Genomic DNA, 14,470 nt, shown 5'->3' with positions numbered 1-14,470 from the left:
TTATCATCTTTCCAGCTTTATGAACTCTTGTAGCTCCTCTAACATGAAGCACTAATGCATTATTAAATATAATGTGTTATGCTATTTAAATTATTTTTATTTCTAAATGATGGTACTGAGCAAAGTGAAGTATTAAATAAGCATCTAATTCAAAGCAGATAATACACTAACAGCTAAAATGGGCAGATGACTTACTAATAAAATATTCATTCATTCCAGTCTAATAAGCATATTTCAAGACAAAATTCAGGCCTCTGAGCAGGAAGGACTACATCAGTCCATCAATCTACTGTTCATTATCAGCCATGAAATTACTGGCATGGGCTCAGCAGATTCCATGGGAAAAGGAAGCTGCCTCCTGTCCTTGCTTTTATTCCTTTGTTCCTTTATTCCACAAGTTTGCCACTGCTTCTAAAGCAGAACAGTGAAACTTAGAAAGTATGAGGCAGAAGTATATTCAATTAACACTAAAATATGTCTAACTGCCAGGGTGGGTTGTTACCACCAATAAAGTACAGGGCTAAAACGGGATTCTGACAAGGACTGGAGTAGCATCCCATTTTGTTTTCTGCACAGAACACCCATGGTGCTTGCATCCACAGAGCTATGACAGATAAGGGAAGAGCACAGGCAGCAGATTATTTTTGACACACTCCTGCAGCATGGCTCATCTCTCCAGCTCAGCTGGAAAAGCTGCATGCAGGCTAACTCCGTGGAATGCCCTTTAACTAAAGTCAGCTACTGCAAAAATTACATGCAACAAACTGTGAGCTATCAGATGGAATGGATAAGCCAGCAGTTAACTAAAAATCATTCCTTACAGGAATTTATCAGGGTTTATGGATGTATAAATATACAAAGCTGATAAAGAGAAAGATAAGTGTTTTACTAGGGTTTAAGTAATATTTCCAGTACTCTCTTTCTGCTCTTTTGCAAGCACATTCTCAGTTTGATGCATTAGGACTGACATGTTTAAGGTATCACATAGCTTTTGATTAGCACAGTAATGTTTCTGGGTATAGAAATGATGCCTGGAAACTTTTTTTTTTTTCCTACTCTGACTTTAATTCCTGGAAAGTTATTTGCTATATCAGCATTATGAACACAGTGGTGCCATAGCAATATCCTAAGGAGTGTATTGATAGTACACTCCTAAGACATAGCACTAATGTCAACTGCACATCAAAGGATATGACTAAAGCAGGTATTCAGCCATGAAACTATTCTTTGGTTAATTTATAACCAGCTCAATCAGGATTTCCAGGGAACCACCTTCTCCTGATGTGATGACACACCATGAGGTAAACCTCTCAGAAGTGAGCACCAAGGCTCACTGTTGAAATTCTGTGCTCATTTCTTCCATGAATTTCCTAGCTCTGGTTACAGCTTTCTAGGAACAGCTAAAGAGCACTGTAAGCATCTACTGTTTTTTTCCTCCTGAAAGCACTCAGGCTGTAATCAAGTCACTGCATAGTTTTCTTTTTGATAATATAAATCACTTAAGATTGTGCCTCTCCGGGGTTCTCATTACACACACACCAATTTGTTTTCTTCTATAGAACCAAAGACCCCACGTACAGACTTCGATACTTGTTCCAGAGCTTGTTTCAAAGTGCTGCAAAAGGTGCTAAAATCCTCCCCAATTCTTAATGCTTTAGCCTTTTGTGCTCACAAAGCCATTTCCATGAACTCCTTTTTCACAGCCTACTGTGGTGTTTCATGTGGAGAAACCTGGAAGACGAGACCCCCACAAGAGTCTTCTTGGAATTCTATTTCTCCAGGACGCTGTTTGCATTGCCATAAGCTTTTTAGAGCCAGTAGAGAACCCCAGTGGTTGGGGGAAGTTGCATTCAGTGAGTGCCCCTCACCGAGAACCATCAGTTTTATGCAATTCTGAGCTTATTACCTGAGGCTGACTAATGAAAAATTAACTACATCTACTGCTCACCACTTGGATGAGGAATTTGGGATTGAAAATGAGATGTGTGGCTGTGATTTGCAGGGTCCCCAAAGTCACTGCCACACTGCCCTCTGCAGTGCTGCTCCTCTCTGATTCTAATTTGGCTCTTAGAGGATGGTTTTTACACACAGGATACCAATGAGCACCAGAGAACTTAATAAAAGGGGAGGAGAGATACTGAAACTGAGTCTGAAACCTCTCTGTCCAAATCCTTCATGTGTACCATATCCTATCCCAGTTTTCTGGAACTGATAGTGCAGCCATAACTGCGTTTGCAGAAACTCACTTGAATTTACATGAGAGAAGCTCCAGGACTGGGGCCTAAAGTGAGATGCTGAAGAATCCTTTGGTTAAAAATTGCTATGAGGAAATTACCAAGCTCTGAAAATGAGAGTGTGCTTTCAAGATTGAGCCCTGTACCCAGCTACAGTTATATTTTTAGCACCATTTGTTCTTTTGCAAAGGACATATTTATTATTCTCTCCCTATTGTATAAACTGTAATTTAAAAAAATTTAAACCTCTCCTATATTAATGCCCATAAGATCTGTAAAACAGGAAAATCAAAATTGTCTTTATATATGCTTAACCTTGATGATATTGTGTTTCATTCATTTTTTAATGTCCACTATACCCAGTGCTGCACCAGAAAAGCCATTGAATGCCTTAGAAATAGTTCACTGAGGAAAATAAACCATTCACATCTCAATTAAACCAATTTCTAAGAGCATAATTTCACTGCCTTTAACAGTTAACTTCTGCATGAAAGGAGCTGAAATTAGGATGCCCTTTACAATGTTTCATGCTTCTGATACACTAAGGGATATTCAATTTCTGCTTCAAATTTATTTGAAAAGCTGTATACTACACAATCTGCCCCTTGTGAAACTCATGAAAGTTCTAGGTTATATAAATCATACAAGGTTTTCTTTTTTGACAGGTAGGATCGACTAAGAAAAAGAAAACAACAAAAAACCAACTATACTTTGGCTTAGCTATACACTGCTAGGGTCAAGGCAGCTCTTTGAAACTCCTGGAACACACTGAACTTAATTGTATATGCATGATATAATACAGCAGAATTTGTATTGTTGCAACTAAGGTGCAACATTAACAACAACATTAAGGTGCAACATTAATCTCAAATAAAAAGTATTAAATAAAAGAAATATTTTGACAGTGTAGATGCTGCAGTTGCAAGATGCTTTTTGTTTGTTTGTTTTTTAAATAACAGGGCTTAAGACAAGAAATCTAATCACACCACAAGATGAAGAGATGGGTGTGCAGCTTCTCTCCCATGTTCACAGGGCACAAAGGGGAGAGAGTCTAAAGAATGTGCATGCTCATGTGTTCCAGGCAGCAATGATTTGCATCCTTCTGGATACTTGCTTAATGCACTTCTCTCCCTGGAAAATATATCTGGGACAGAGCAAGTTGTTGTTTTCCCTGCTGCAGTATGAATTATAGTGACTATTCCTGAATTAGTTAGTTTAATGGAGGTTCTTATCCTGCAGACATAAAGTACTATACTGCTGTCACACCTCATGCCACCAGTAAAATATATTGGGGACACATGCACGAATGTGCCCCAAATAAAAATATACCTCATCTTCCGAGAGCACCTAAAACACAATAGCACTGCAGAGAAATTAATTTTGTTCTCCATGTGATAGATTGTCTGGTTGGAAGGCTCAACACCACATTGATTTTCTCTGTCCTGAGAAAGGCTCCCACTGCAGACTGACTCCAGGCTTGCCCCAGAGGATAATGGAAATAGAGAGCACTGCAGGAGAGGCACTCAGCGTTGTACTCTATGCTCAACCAGCCCCTGGGAGCCTCAGAGCTGGCACATGAGTGTGCTCATCCAGGGAGGCATCTCAGGACAGGGGCACTGTCACAAACACACCAACTGCAGTGCTACACAGAAATCATTCCAGTGGGGGGAGAGAATCATTGGTTTGGCCCAGAGAGTGACAAATTATGTAAAGTCCTGTGTAATGAGATATTACAAACCCACTAGGGGCTGGAAGGAGAGAGAAACAAAGGAATCTGTTCAAGTCTCTGCACTGACAACACAGTCCTGCCCCTGGGAAAGACAAAGAAGAATGACGAATTCCTTTTAAATCATTGATGCCATCAGAGATACCAGCATTATATTGTTAAGGAAACTATGCAGCTAAAATTCCTTGGGGAAGAGTTGGAGTAAATTGTTCTCTTCTTGACTGACAAGATGCTAATCCTCCATTTCTAGCTTACCCTACTGGACTGGGCAAGTACAATGCTGCAGGTTACACAGAAAACCTGTGTCAAGACAAATACAAGTTTGTAATAGAACCTCTAAGTATTGGCAATATTTCATCTTTTGTGACCTGACTTTTGGAAATTGTTAATAGATAAGGGTTTCCTGAAAGGGTGAAAGGGACCAGCTGAGACAGATCTGCAATATCTCATTCTTAGGTCTGTTTTCATTCCCATTTTATTCCTCTAGCTTGAATCCCTGGAGCTTGTTGTCTTCAAAAATTCCATTTCCATATCACCCTGTGCCTAATTATGGAAAGCAGGCATTGGCCCATCCTCTGCCAAAAGAGACGAAAAGAGCACATTTCTGTTTCTTTCAGTATTTGAAAAACGCTTTTCTGAATCACTGCTCATTTGACATTTTCTTTCTCCTTCCATTGTGCCACCTTGCTGTATCTAACTGAAAGGTGTTATACCTTCTGTGATCAAGTAATGACAACTGTGCCACACATTTTATCAAGATCTGAATTTAATTACAGGATCTAACAAGCCTAAGAAGGGATGAGCCTTTGTATTTCACCAGGATATCCAACATGAAAAATAAAAGGGGGAAAAAAAATCTGTCTGCAGACTCAAAGAAGCGTTATTATATTGCATTATCTGACAGAAAGACATGATAAGCTGTCAAATTAAAAAGCTGATTTGGGAAATTTTACTGAAACCACTTTTTGAAAAGAGACTTACTGTAGTGCTTTGTTTGGGTATCACCTAGGTTCTTTATTTAAAGAGAGCAGCAGGATAGAACAATTTCATAATCTCTCAAAGGGCAGAAATGCTTTTTTTAAAGCAAAAAAAAAAATTTTCTTGACTTTGAGTAAGCTGCAGCAGAGGCTCACCCAAAGAGAATGGGAAAATAAATTTCCATTTTTTTTAACATCAATCTTTCACATCGACAATAAAATGATACAGAATGTGAGACCTGTGTGCGTGCTGACAAATACATTTAATCATAACCAAAGAGCAGTCAGAGCTGTATGAAATGAGAAAAACATGCAAGAAATCAGTTGTGCAATTACAAAGGAAAGGTAGCACACTGGCCTAGTTACATCCATCACTTGACTGCTGGTTTGTGTCTCAGTAACTTAGATGAATTTTTCATGTATTTTGATTCCTGCTTCCAGAATAGTTTCTTCTGTCTTTATTCTGGAGAACTTAGTGAATTGAGTTTTAAATAACTCCTTGTCTTATTTTTAGTTGCCCATACCATTATTTTGCCCTCTGGTATAATGCCTCATTTTAATAATATTATAACTGGACATCATAATATGAATATAGGTAGATTTCAGCTTCCTATAATAGTAAATCCTCATTGAGGATTTTGTCCAGACAAAATCAACAAAAAATAATGCAATTTTATCTTTGCTTTGGCTAAGTATTGGAGACATCATAAAAAAGTTAATTGTAGGAAACATTTTTTGATTGAGTGATCAGGAGTTGACTTAAATTAATATGAGGACAACTAAAAATAAGCCTGTAAATCAGATTCTTGATTTAAAAAGAACAAAATTTGATAACCTGAAGGAAGTCGGATTATGCAATCAGTGTAAGGGGCTGGATTCAGCCAGGAATGGCACTTAGAAATGCTATAAATTATTTAAATTATTATATATATATATATTTTTTTTTTTTTAAAGTTTGCACCTGCAAGGTTAAAATATACCAGGGGAGATCATCTAGACAGAACAACTGCACTATCGCAGGCTATGTTACAGGAAGTTAAAATCACAGACTTTCTCAGTACAGACAGCAGTGCCTTTCAGAATTAGAAAAATAAATCAATACTCAAAAAATGCTGCCAGAATTTACCCAAAGAACCTCCCAAAGACAGTAAACTAAATTCAAAAGCCAGAGATTCTATAGTGCTATAAACAAAAAGAGATCATAGCATAGAATCAAGGAGAATTACTTTATAGGAAGATTGATGGTGATCCAAGGGATCAGACTGAATTGACTAACAGGAATGTGTTTAATATAGATCTCCATAGCTCTGAAAATAGCAATGTGCATATTCTGACTGAACTTGTGTGGCCAGAAAGTGAGAAAGATTATCTCTATCCCAGAACTTAAAAAGAAGCAGCCAGGAGTTTTTAAATCCAGGTATCCAATGAGATGTGTTATTTCTTGTAGCAGGGAACAGACAAAGTAATAGCTCTACATAAGTAGAATTTAAAAACTACCCAGTTGAAGTATTTAGTCTGACCTTAGCCATGCATGCTGCTTTAGAACAAATTTTAAAAGAAATAATTAAAGACATGAAAGCAATTGGAAAATGAGATAAAACACAGAACTTTACCAAATCATGTTAGGCTAGTTTAACAGCTGTATTGGACAAGCTAACTCATTTTCTAGATGAAGGAAATGAAGTATATCTAATTTTCTGGATTTCAGGAATGGATTGGATATGATGTCATGTAGCAAATCATGGATTAACTCTGGAAAAAAACACAGGAGTGTGAAAAGCGTATGGTAAAAAGCTGAATAAAAAAACCCCAAAAACACAAAGAATAGCATCGAACAAGGGTTTGTTCTCTCCTCCTTCCTCTGTCTCATGCAGAGACTGATATCCTGCTGCTGTAGCTATTGACAGGTTCTGAATCCAAGGTCTGCTTGCCTTGCCTCACACTCGATGCACACCCATGTTCCCAAGATGCCTCTCCTTCCAGGAACCAGCCCTGGAGCTGTCTCCTCCCTGAAACTCCCCCTTCATTCAGCACCCTCTATAGCTTTTCAGTGAATCACTCACACAGATGATAAGCAGTCCTTGTTGTCACATTCAGACCTGCCAATGTGTCAGCTGTACCATATTCTGTCCCTTATGTTCCCCACTAAATTAACTGTATTTGAAAAATAAAAGGCCTCAAGACATAGTAGGTGGGTCAGATGCACTAAAGCTCTCCACGTATTTTGGGGAACTGATGCCATCTAGTTGAACGTGTGGAAGGCCTGCATGTGTTTTAGTCACAGAAATGTGATAAACTCAATGCTGAGTTCCACATGGAGTTAACAAGAGGAATATCACTGTGAATTCCCAAATTGCATTAGACTGTGTCATAGGAGCTACCAAAGAAGCCACTGCAGATACAACTGCAAGGAAAAACAATGGTTTTTCCCCAGAAAAACTACCTTGGTGGAACTCCTAAGAAAGTACCCAAGCTGAGTTTGGCAATAAATCATCTTTTGTATTTTCTTCACTGATCTCAGTATAAAGTGCCATCCACACAATGAATCTGTAGATGATGTGAAAGCAGACATGGTGGTAATGCTAAAGGGGCTACAGATATCAGTCAAGAGGAGCAGAGCCCCTCTGAATCAACAAAAGTGACACCAAGGCTTACACTACAAAGTGCAGGTCACACACTTAAGATATAGGACCAATCACACCCCTTCTTGCCCTAAGTTGGGACACTTTGATAGAGAATTCATGAGGGAAAACATTCAGCAGGTAATCAGCTACAGAATGACATTGGACTTTCCAGTTCTGAGGTATGAAAAAGAAAATTAAGTTCTTAAAATGCCAAATTAATATCTGCATTACTGTCTTCATATATCCTTGAGGTCCTAGTGTTCTCATACTGTCCATTTTCAAACACGTGGGCAGTTGAAAAGCAAATTCAAAACAAAAAAAGCATCGAAGAAAGGTTATTATGATGAGTAGAGAAATGAGAAAACTATTCTGAAAAAGACATGTAAGAATAAAGTGGGATGAACTGGAAAGTGCTTGGAATGAAAGCAAAAGGATTTCTTAAGAGTAGGACGTTTCTTCTAAGCTAGTCTCTAAGAGAAGCAATTTATGCAAAGAAGCAGACTTGACCCAGTACATTTTAATTTCTAATTTCTTAAGGTCTTCTATCACTAACCTTACTTTTAAATACAAATGCAGGGAAAAAAAGGAAATTGGAATGGGAAAAAAAAAATCCAAGCCACTAATCCTTTGCAGGGAAAGTGGCCCATTGATTCAAATACAGTTCCATTAATATTTTCTTTAGCATTCTAAACCTTCTCAGAACTTATTTTTTGACTGGTAATGAAATAATCCATGAGCTGTGTACAGCATTGAACCTTTGTCTTGAGCCAGTGCAACCAATTAAAAATATTTTCTACGAAAATTCAGATTATCTCACCCATGTGCATTATCTTTCATAGATCAACTTTACTGCTATGATGCATATTCAACAGTGTCAGTTGTTGTTATAACTCTGAGATAAGAATAGAAAATGCTTTGTTTGATTGAAATGTTTAAGCCAATGAAGATTTTGCAAAATCTCTCTTTCTAGAAAAAATGCAAATAAATTGCACAAAACCAATAATTTCTGAATTTCAAAAAAGTAAAAATTTTGGATTATTAAATGCTTTTATTTCAAAATATCTTCTTAGATTTTTCTACCTTTCATTTTTCCATTTTGTTTTTTCATTGCTTGTTAAAGGAAGCACAATTTTTTAAATTCTTCATTCACTAATTTTTTTTTTTTCTGTAGTAATATTGAATTTGTCTCACAGCCTGTATGGTTTCTAACTTCTATATTAGAAAAATCAATATTATTCAATATATAACAATGTTTAAATGATCATACTTCCATTGAAAATCAATTTATTTATTCCTTTGACTTTCATTAGGTGGGAATCTGTGACCCTGTTCTCCCTAAGAGAGAGTCTGATCCATCAAAGAACTCAACCTTTACCACCAGGGCTGGGTAAATTCTTCCTGAATGTTTTCACATGGAACTTCATCAAAGACTTTTTTGCAAATCAAAAACCCCAAGTATGTTAACTCATTCATATTTATACCCCATTATCTCCTAGGAAACCAGAGAAAGTTTAACTATAACAGGTACCAGCTGACCTTCCCAGGTGGAGCCCTCAGCACAGACAGAATCCCAGGGAGATGTGACTCCATGGACACATGAAAGGCCATAAATAACACTGATGAGTTTTGTTTTCCAAATCAGGGAGGTGAGACTTTACTTGGTCATAAAAAACCTGCTGATTTAGCTGGTATGTTTCCTATTCTCTTCTTACTAATTCCATAGACTAAATATTTTAGACCCACATCTTCCACTTCTAAAGCCTGATTTTACACATGTGGCATAAATTTATACATAAAGTGTTTACTTGCACATTCATCTTCTACATATTCTCATCTTCACAATTTTTCCAAACACAGTTATCTCCAAGGGAAGTAAATTCTTATGAGATGTCCTTATTTCAATGGCACCACAGCATGAAAATGACATCCAAACCAGGAGACATGGGGCAGTTTGTGTTTCACAGAAGCTAAATTGCTAACTCATCTTAATTGCTTAAGTCTTTTCCACTGAACTTCCCTCCTAGGCATAAGAGCAGTTTTTATTTTGTCTTTGGGAACAAGTTATGGGAGATTGCTCCAGGTTTGTAAGCTTTGCAGCTTATCAGATGATGGTGTTTCCTCATATCCTCTATGTCTTAACCATTAGGATTGAGGGATGATAGATCTGACTGTGTGAGTCAAAACTCTGGCCAGAGCAAAGGAACACACACAAGAGAGAATCAAGATGGATTCTTTTATCCAAAGGAGGAACCCAGTGAGAAAAAATGTGCAGAATATGCATTACTGGACAAGTAAATAGCAATCAGAAGCTTCTGCTATTTTCCTGTGAAACGCCCTGAAAGTCCTGTGTCCAAACAGCAGTGGCCAGAGAGGTTTGAAAATTTCCTCTATGGCACAAGGCAAGGCAAACATTGAGTGAACATTTACTTGTTAGATTCCTACATCACCTTGACCACTATGGATGTGGTGATAACAGGCTGACTGTCCCTTTTATTAGAATATTCAAAGGCACATTTGCGAAAGTGCTTGAGATGTCTCCCTACCACCACACTTATACCTGAAAAATATCTTTGGTCCTGAAAAACATCTTTGGTCCTCTTCAGAAGAGGTTGTAGGGGCTTGAATTTGGAAGCTATTTCCAAGCCAATAGTCAGCAAGTTAGGCAAAGACATGGATTGCCTGGGAAATGCTAATCCATTCCTGGAGAAACAAATGTACTGACACAAATGTCTCCTGTTAATTTCATAGTCAATCTGAACACAGAAAAACCAAGACAAATGGATGCTATTTACCCTAAATAGGATACATGGTAATAGCTGACTCCTAGCATTTATCTTCAAGTCACATGTTCCCCACGAAAAGATGACAGACACTTTTTCTATTTTCTAGAACACAGGGACCAAGAGAAGCATTTAAATGACATGTCCCTTTCCCATAGCCCTTGGATGTTCTGCAGGAACAGCCTTGATCCCACAGATCCAGAGACAGTCCCCAAAGACAACATGTGTGATCTCAGCTCTTTAATTAAACCAAACGACAAAAAAAAAATCCAATTCAGAAAAAAAAAAAAAAACCTCACACCAAAAAAAAAAACCAAACAAACAAACCAAAACCCAGTACAGAATTATTCTGTATTATATGAAAGCCCTTCAAGCCAGTGATTGCCATATTGCAGAGGCACTGACATAATGTCAGTTTGTTCTTCTGCCAGCATCCATGGTCTCTCACACAGGTTCTTTATTGTCTGCACTCTATCATGATTTATACCTCCAAATCACAGAGATGCATCTGTTCCAGCAGTCTGGCAATGCTTTGGACAAGCTCTTTTCTGCAAGCAGTGTGAGTGACATGCTCATGCTGTCAGATCTTGGTCTGTCAGACACATCCCTGACCCATGGGGTACGTGAGGACAGCTGCAACAAAGTTCTGCTTTTCTAAGGCTAAGCAGAGATCCAGGGATGACTGGGGGGGCATCGTTTTAGATATTTGCCTACATCAGACAGTATCTTCCAAACTGCTGCAGGGGCCCAGGAATGCTGAGCATTCCCAGCAGACTGAGCAGCTTTGAAACCATAGACCCATTGCCCAGTATCGAATAGGTCATTTTCTAGATAGAAAATTCTATATCGGTCTGATTTACGATGGAAGTCATGAAGAGAAAATCCTCACTGGTAAAATGATTAGTTGTGCTGTGTGTTTTAAAAGAATCATCATTGGGCAAACTGCCTTTGACCACAGAAAGCACGGTTAGTGTTAGAAAAGTGATTCTGAAATTCTTTCACAGTAAGTAGTGGCTATTGTGGCTTTAAAATGTCCTCTACCTTGTCTTGACATACTTTCTCTAACTAGTAAAATATACACATTTGACTACCAGGTAACAAAAATCAGATAATTAAGAAAACTGTTTCTCATGATAAATAGGTACAGTTATGAGCACTATTATGAGGATTTTTTCCCTCTTCTCTTTTTGATTTTATCTGAAACACATTTTCTTTTAGGTAAGGATTATCGAAGTCCCCTGTAAACACTGGGCAATCCTGACATGAAAAGTCAGAAAATTTTATTCAGAAAATACTGAAATTAATCTTTTCATATTACTAAAACAATATTTTTTTAATTTGACCAAAATTCTTAATTAATTTTGACACAAATTAACAAGTTCTTTGTTTTATGCAAGCTTGGGGAGCCTAAAGTGTAGAATTATTACCTAACTGAACTTACAAGAGCAGCCTCCTCACAGAAGCAGCTGGAGTTGCTATTGTGGAGCAGCCCCATCACTACAACAGCAGCCAGACCATTGGGAAGGGAAATTAAAACTAGACAGAGAAGCAGACAAGATAAGCCACAAGGAGTAGAAAGGATCTGCATGGAAATGGGGATAGTCTATTTATTGGGAGCTCTGACTGAATTGTCGGCAGTTTTCTCATTGCTGTTTAATATGATCATAAATAAGGCTGCATCCAGAGAAGCTAATGTGAATTTACTGACTGAAAAAGAGGTCAAGATGAAACACTAAAGTTCTTTGAGAAGGTGCAGAGGGATGGTGATAATTCAGCAAAGAGACATAGCACTGAATTTAGTTAAGACAGATGGAATAAATAAATCAAGTGAAAATATGGGCATCATAATCAACTATTAAAAAACTACAGTGTGCCACTCACAATCACAGGGCTATGCACCAGCCATAAACACAAGAAATGGGGAAAACAGAATCAACATTTAATAAAGGGCAGAAATCAAAGTATACATCCTCACAGCTCTGGCATTTTATTTTATTCAGAAAAGTGACGGGAAAGAAACTTCAGAGTAAAAAAATTACTTTGATGGTAGTCTGGAAGAACATACATATGTAAATCCAAACCTCTGTTTCTGAAAATCATCCAGCCATTTCAGGATACTGAAATCTTCACATTTGTCTAGGACAAAAACACATCTTTCCCAACTACATTTCAAAAAACAACCATCCACCTTAACTAGGGTAATCATCCTCTACCACTGACCCCTGCCTCTTCTCCTTTTACAGCTCTCCCATTTCACACCCACTCAGATATAAATTGAAGGTGCATTGGCCCAGAGCAAACTCAAATCTAGCGGGATCAAGAATGTTGTCACAGGAGAGGCAGACTACATTCTTTTCATCTTCCAGAGTCACTCTTCTGCATTTTATGCAGCTCTTGGATAAAATACACAAGGCCACCTTGGAAACTCTGTGAAGTATTGCCATGTGATTTTTTATTTTTTTTTTGCAAGGTACCAGCTGGTTTTGGGACTTGGGTATCCTTATCCACAGCAGCTACCTGGGGCCAGATTAAGGATACACAGGCAATGAAACTGGAAATTCCTGAGTCTCTGACCAGAAAATTCTCTTAGAGAATCTTCACCCAGAATTTTAAGGCACCAAACACAAACAACCAATGTCTTGTAATCAGGCATGCCAACCTGAAGAGTAATTCTGAGAAAAATCTTTCCTCAACAAGAAAGACCTGATCAGTTGGTATGCTTTAGACAAACTGATTATTTAATTTTACCTTGAAAAAAAATATTCCAGCATACATAAGTGTAGCAACTTTACTAATTAGGCTGCCTAATCTTGGTTTTTACTATTAACTAAAAAACTCAAAACAACAAGACTGGCAAATCTGATGGAACAGCATAATAAGAGAAGAGAAAGGTGTGACTTGATGGCTGCTTTCTGGGAAGGGAGAAGAGATGGAAGGTGAAAACTGGAGGATAGCAGACAAAAGCAATGCTATGGCATACAGGAGTCATAAAACATTATTATGGAAAGGTCAAAGAAAGTTACAGGCCAACAGAAGTCTTAGAAGATCCAACACTAAAACAAACCAAGGGATTCTGTACCACAGCTAATGAAGCAACCGAGAATGCCTTGAAATGCAGCCTGCACATAGAGCGCTGATGGAAACTCAATAAAATTCTAATATTTTGTTTTCTTTCTTCAAAGAAAATGTCTTTCGTCCACTCCACCAATCCCATCCTAAGGAAGTCACTCTATTTTCTAAATTGATCTTCGTTCATTATAAACAATATCTATGTGCTACTAGCTTCAGAACTCAAGGCTTCTTTTTGTGTTTGAGCCTGTTCAGAGCTCCCTGTTCATTCACACAGACCTCCTGGCCTGTTTGCCTGACTTCCTCTTTGTTGGGATGCATCACTCCTGAGCTTGGAGGTGGTGAATTCATGCTCATCATTTGGTAAAAACCAAAATAAACAAAAAAACACCTCAAGCCTATTTTCCCCTTTGTGTTGAAAAGGTCTTGAATACAAATGATAACAAGTCCTCCCCAGCTTACACCTTATTTCAGCAACCATTTACCAAACCCTTTAAAATTAGAAAGCTAGGAGTCCACAGGGGAAAAAGGAATATCTGAAAGATCACTGAATGTATTTAATTCAGTATCCTCCTTTCCCTCAAGAGTTTATCACCTCTCATAGATGTGTCTAACTTAGAAACCATTAATGGCTCTAATTCCAGGAGCTGCCATTCATTCATAGCACATTGGAACACAGGTGGGTTTTTTGACAACTTCTGCTATACATAGTTTCTTTCCCTATAATAAATGAACGCATACTTTCATTATTTCATATATTCTGAATTATTTCCAAGAAATTATCTGAAGGATAATATTTCACACGTGAATTTTTTAAAATATTTTTATTTTTTAAAGTAGGTGAACTACAACTGAAATGGCAGCAATAACAAAAATCCCCATCCTAAATACTAATAATTAGTCCAGGGAATAGCTTATGCATTCCTTACTAGTGAAACACACCCTCCTGCTGCACTCCACACCCAAAAGGAAGAATTTTCTAATTTTAAACCAATAAATCAGAACTGCCATTTGTGCAGTCAGCATTCTGGTTTGCATATTTGCCTTCATTTACACCTCT

At 37.8% G+C, this 14,470-nt stretch overlaps 1 protein-coding gene across 33 annotated transcripts in view; it reads right to left on the bottom strand.

Moving 5' to 3' along the window:
* NRXN1 (neurexin 1) overlaps positions 1–14,470 on the bottom strand; it is a 680,932-nt gene that overhangs the window by 107,055 nt on the left and 559,407 nt on the right. The gene's annotated exons all lie outside the window — the stretch shown is intronic.

This window comes from Melozone crissalis, unplaced genomic scaffold (assembly GCF_028551555.1).
Source record: "Melozone crissalis strain CALT ecotype California unplaced genomic scaffold, PUWL_Pcris_2 ptg000081l_1, whole genome shotgun sequence".
Taxonomy (NCBI): Eukaryota; Metazoa; Chordata; class Aves; order Passeriformes; family Passerellidae; genus Melozone; species Melozone crissalis.
This window is presented reverse-complemented; position numbering and strand designations above follow the sequence as displayed.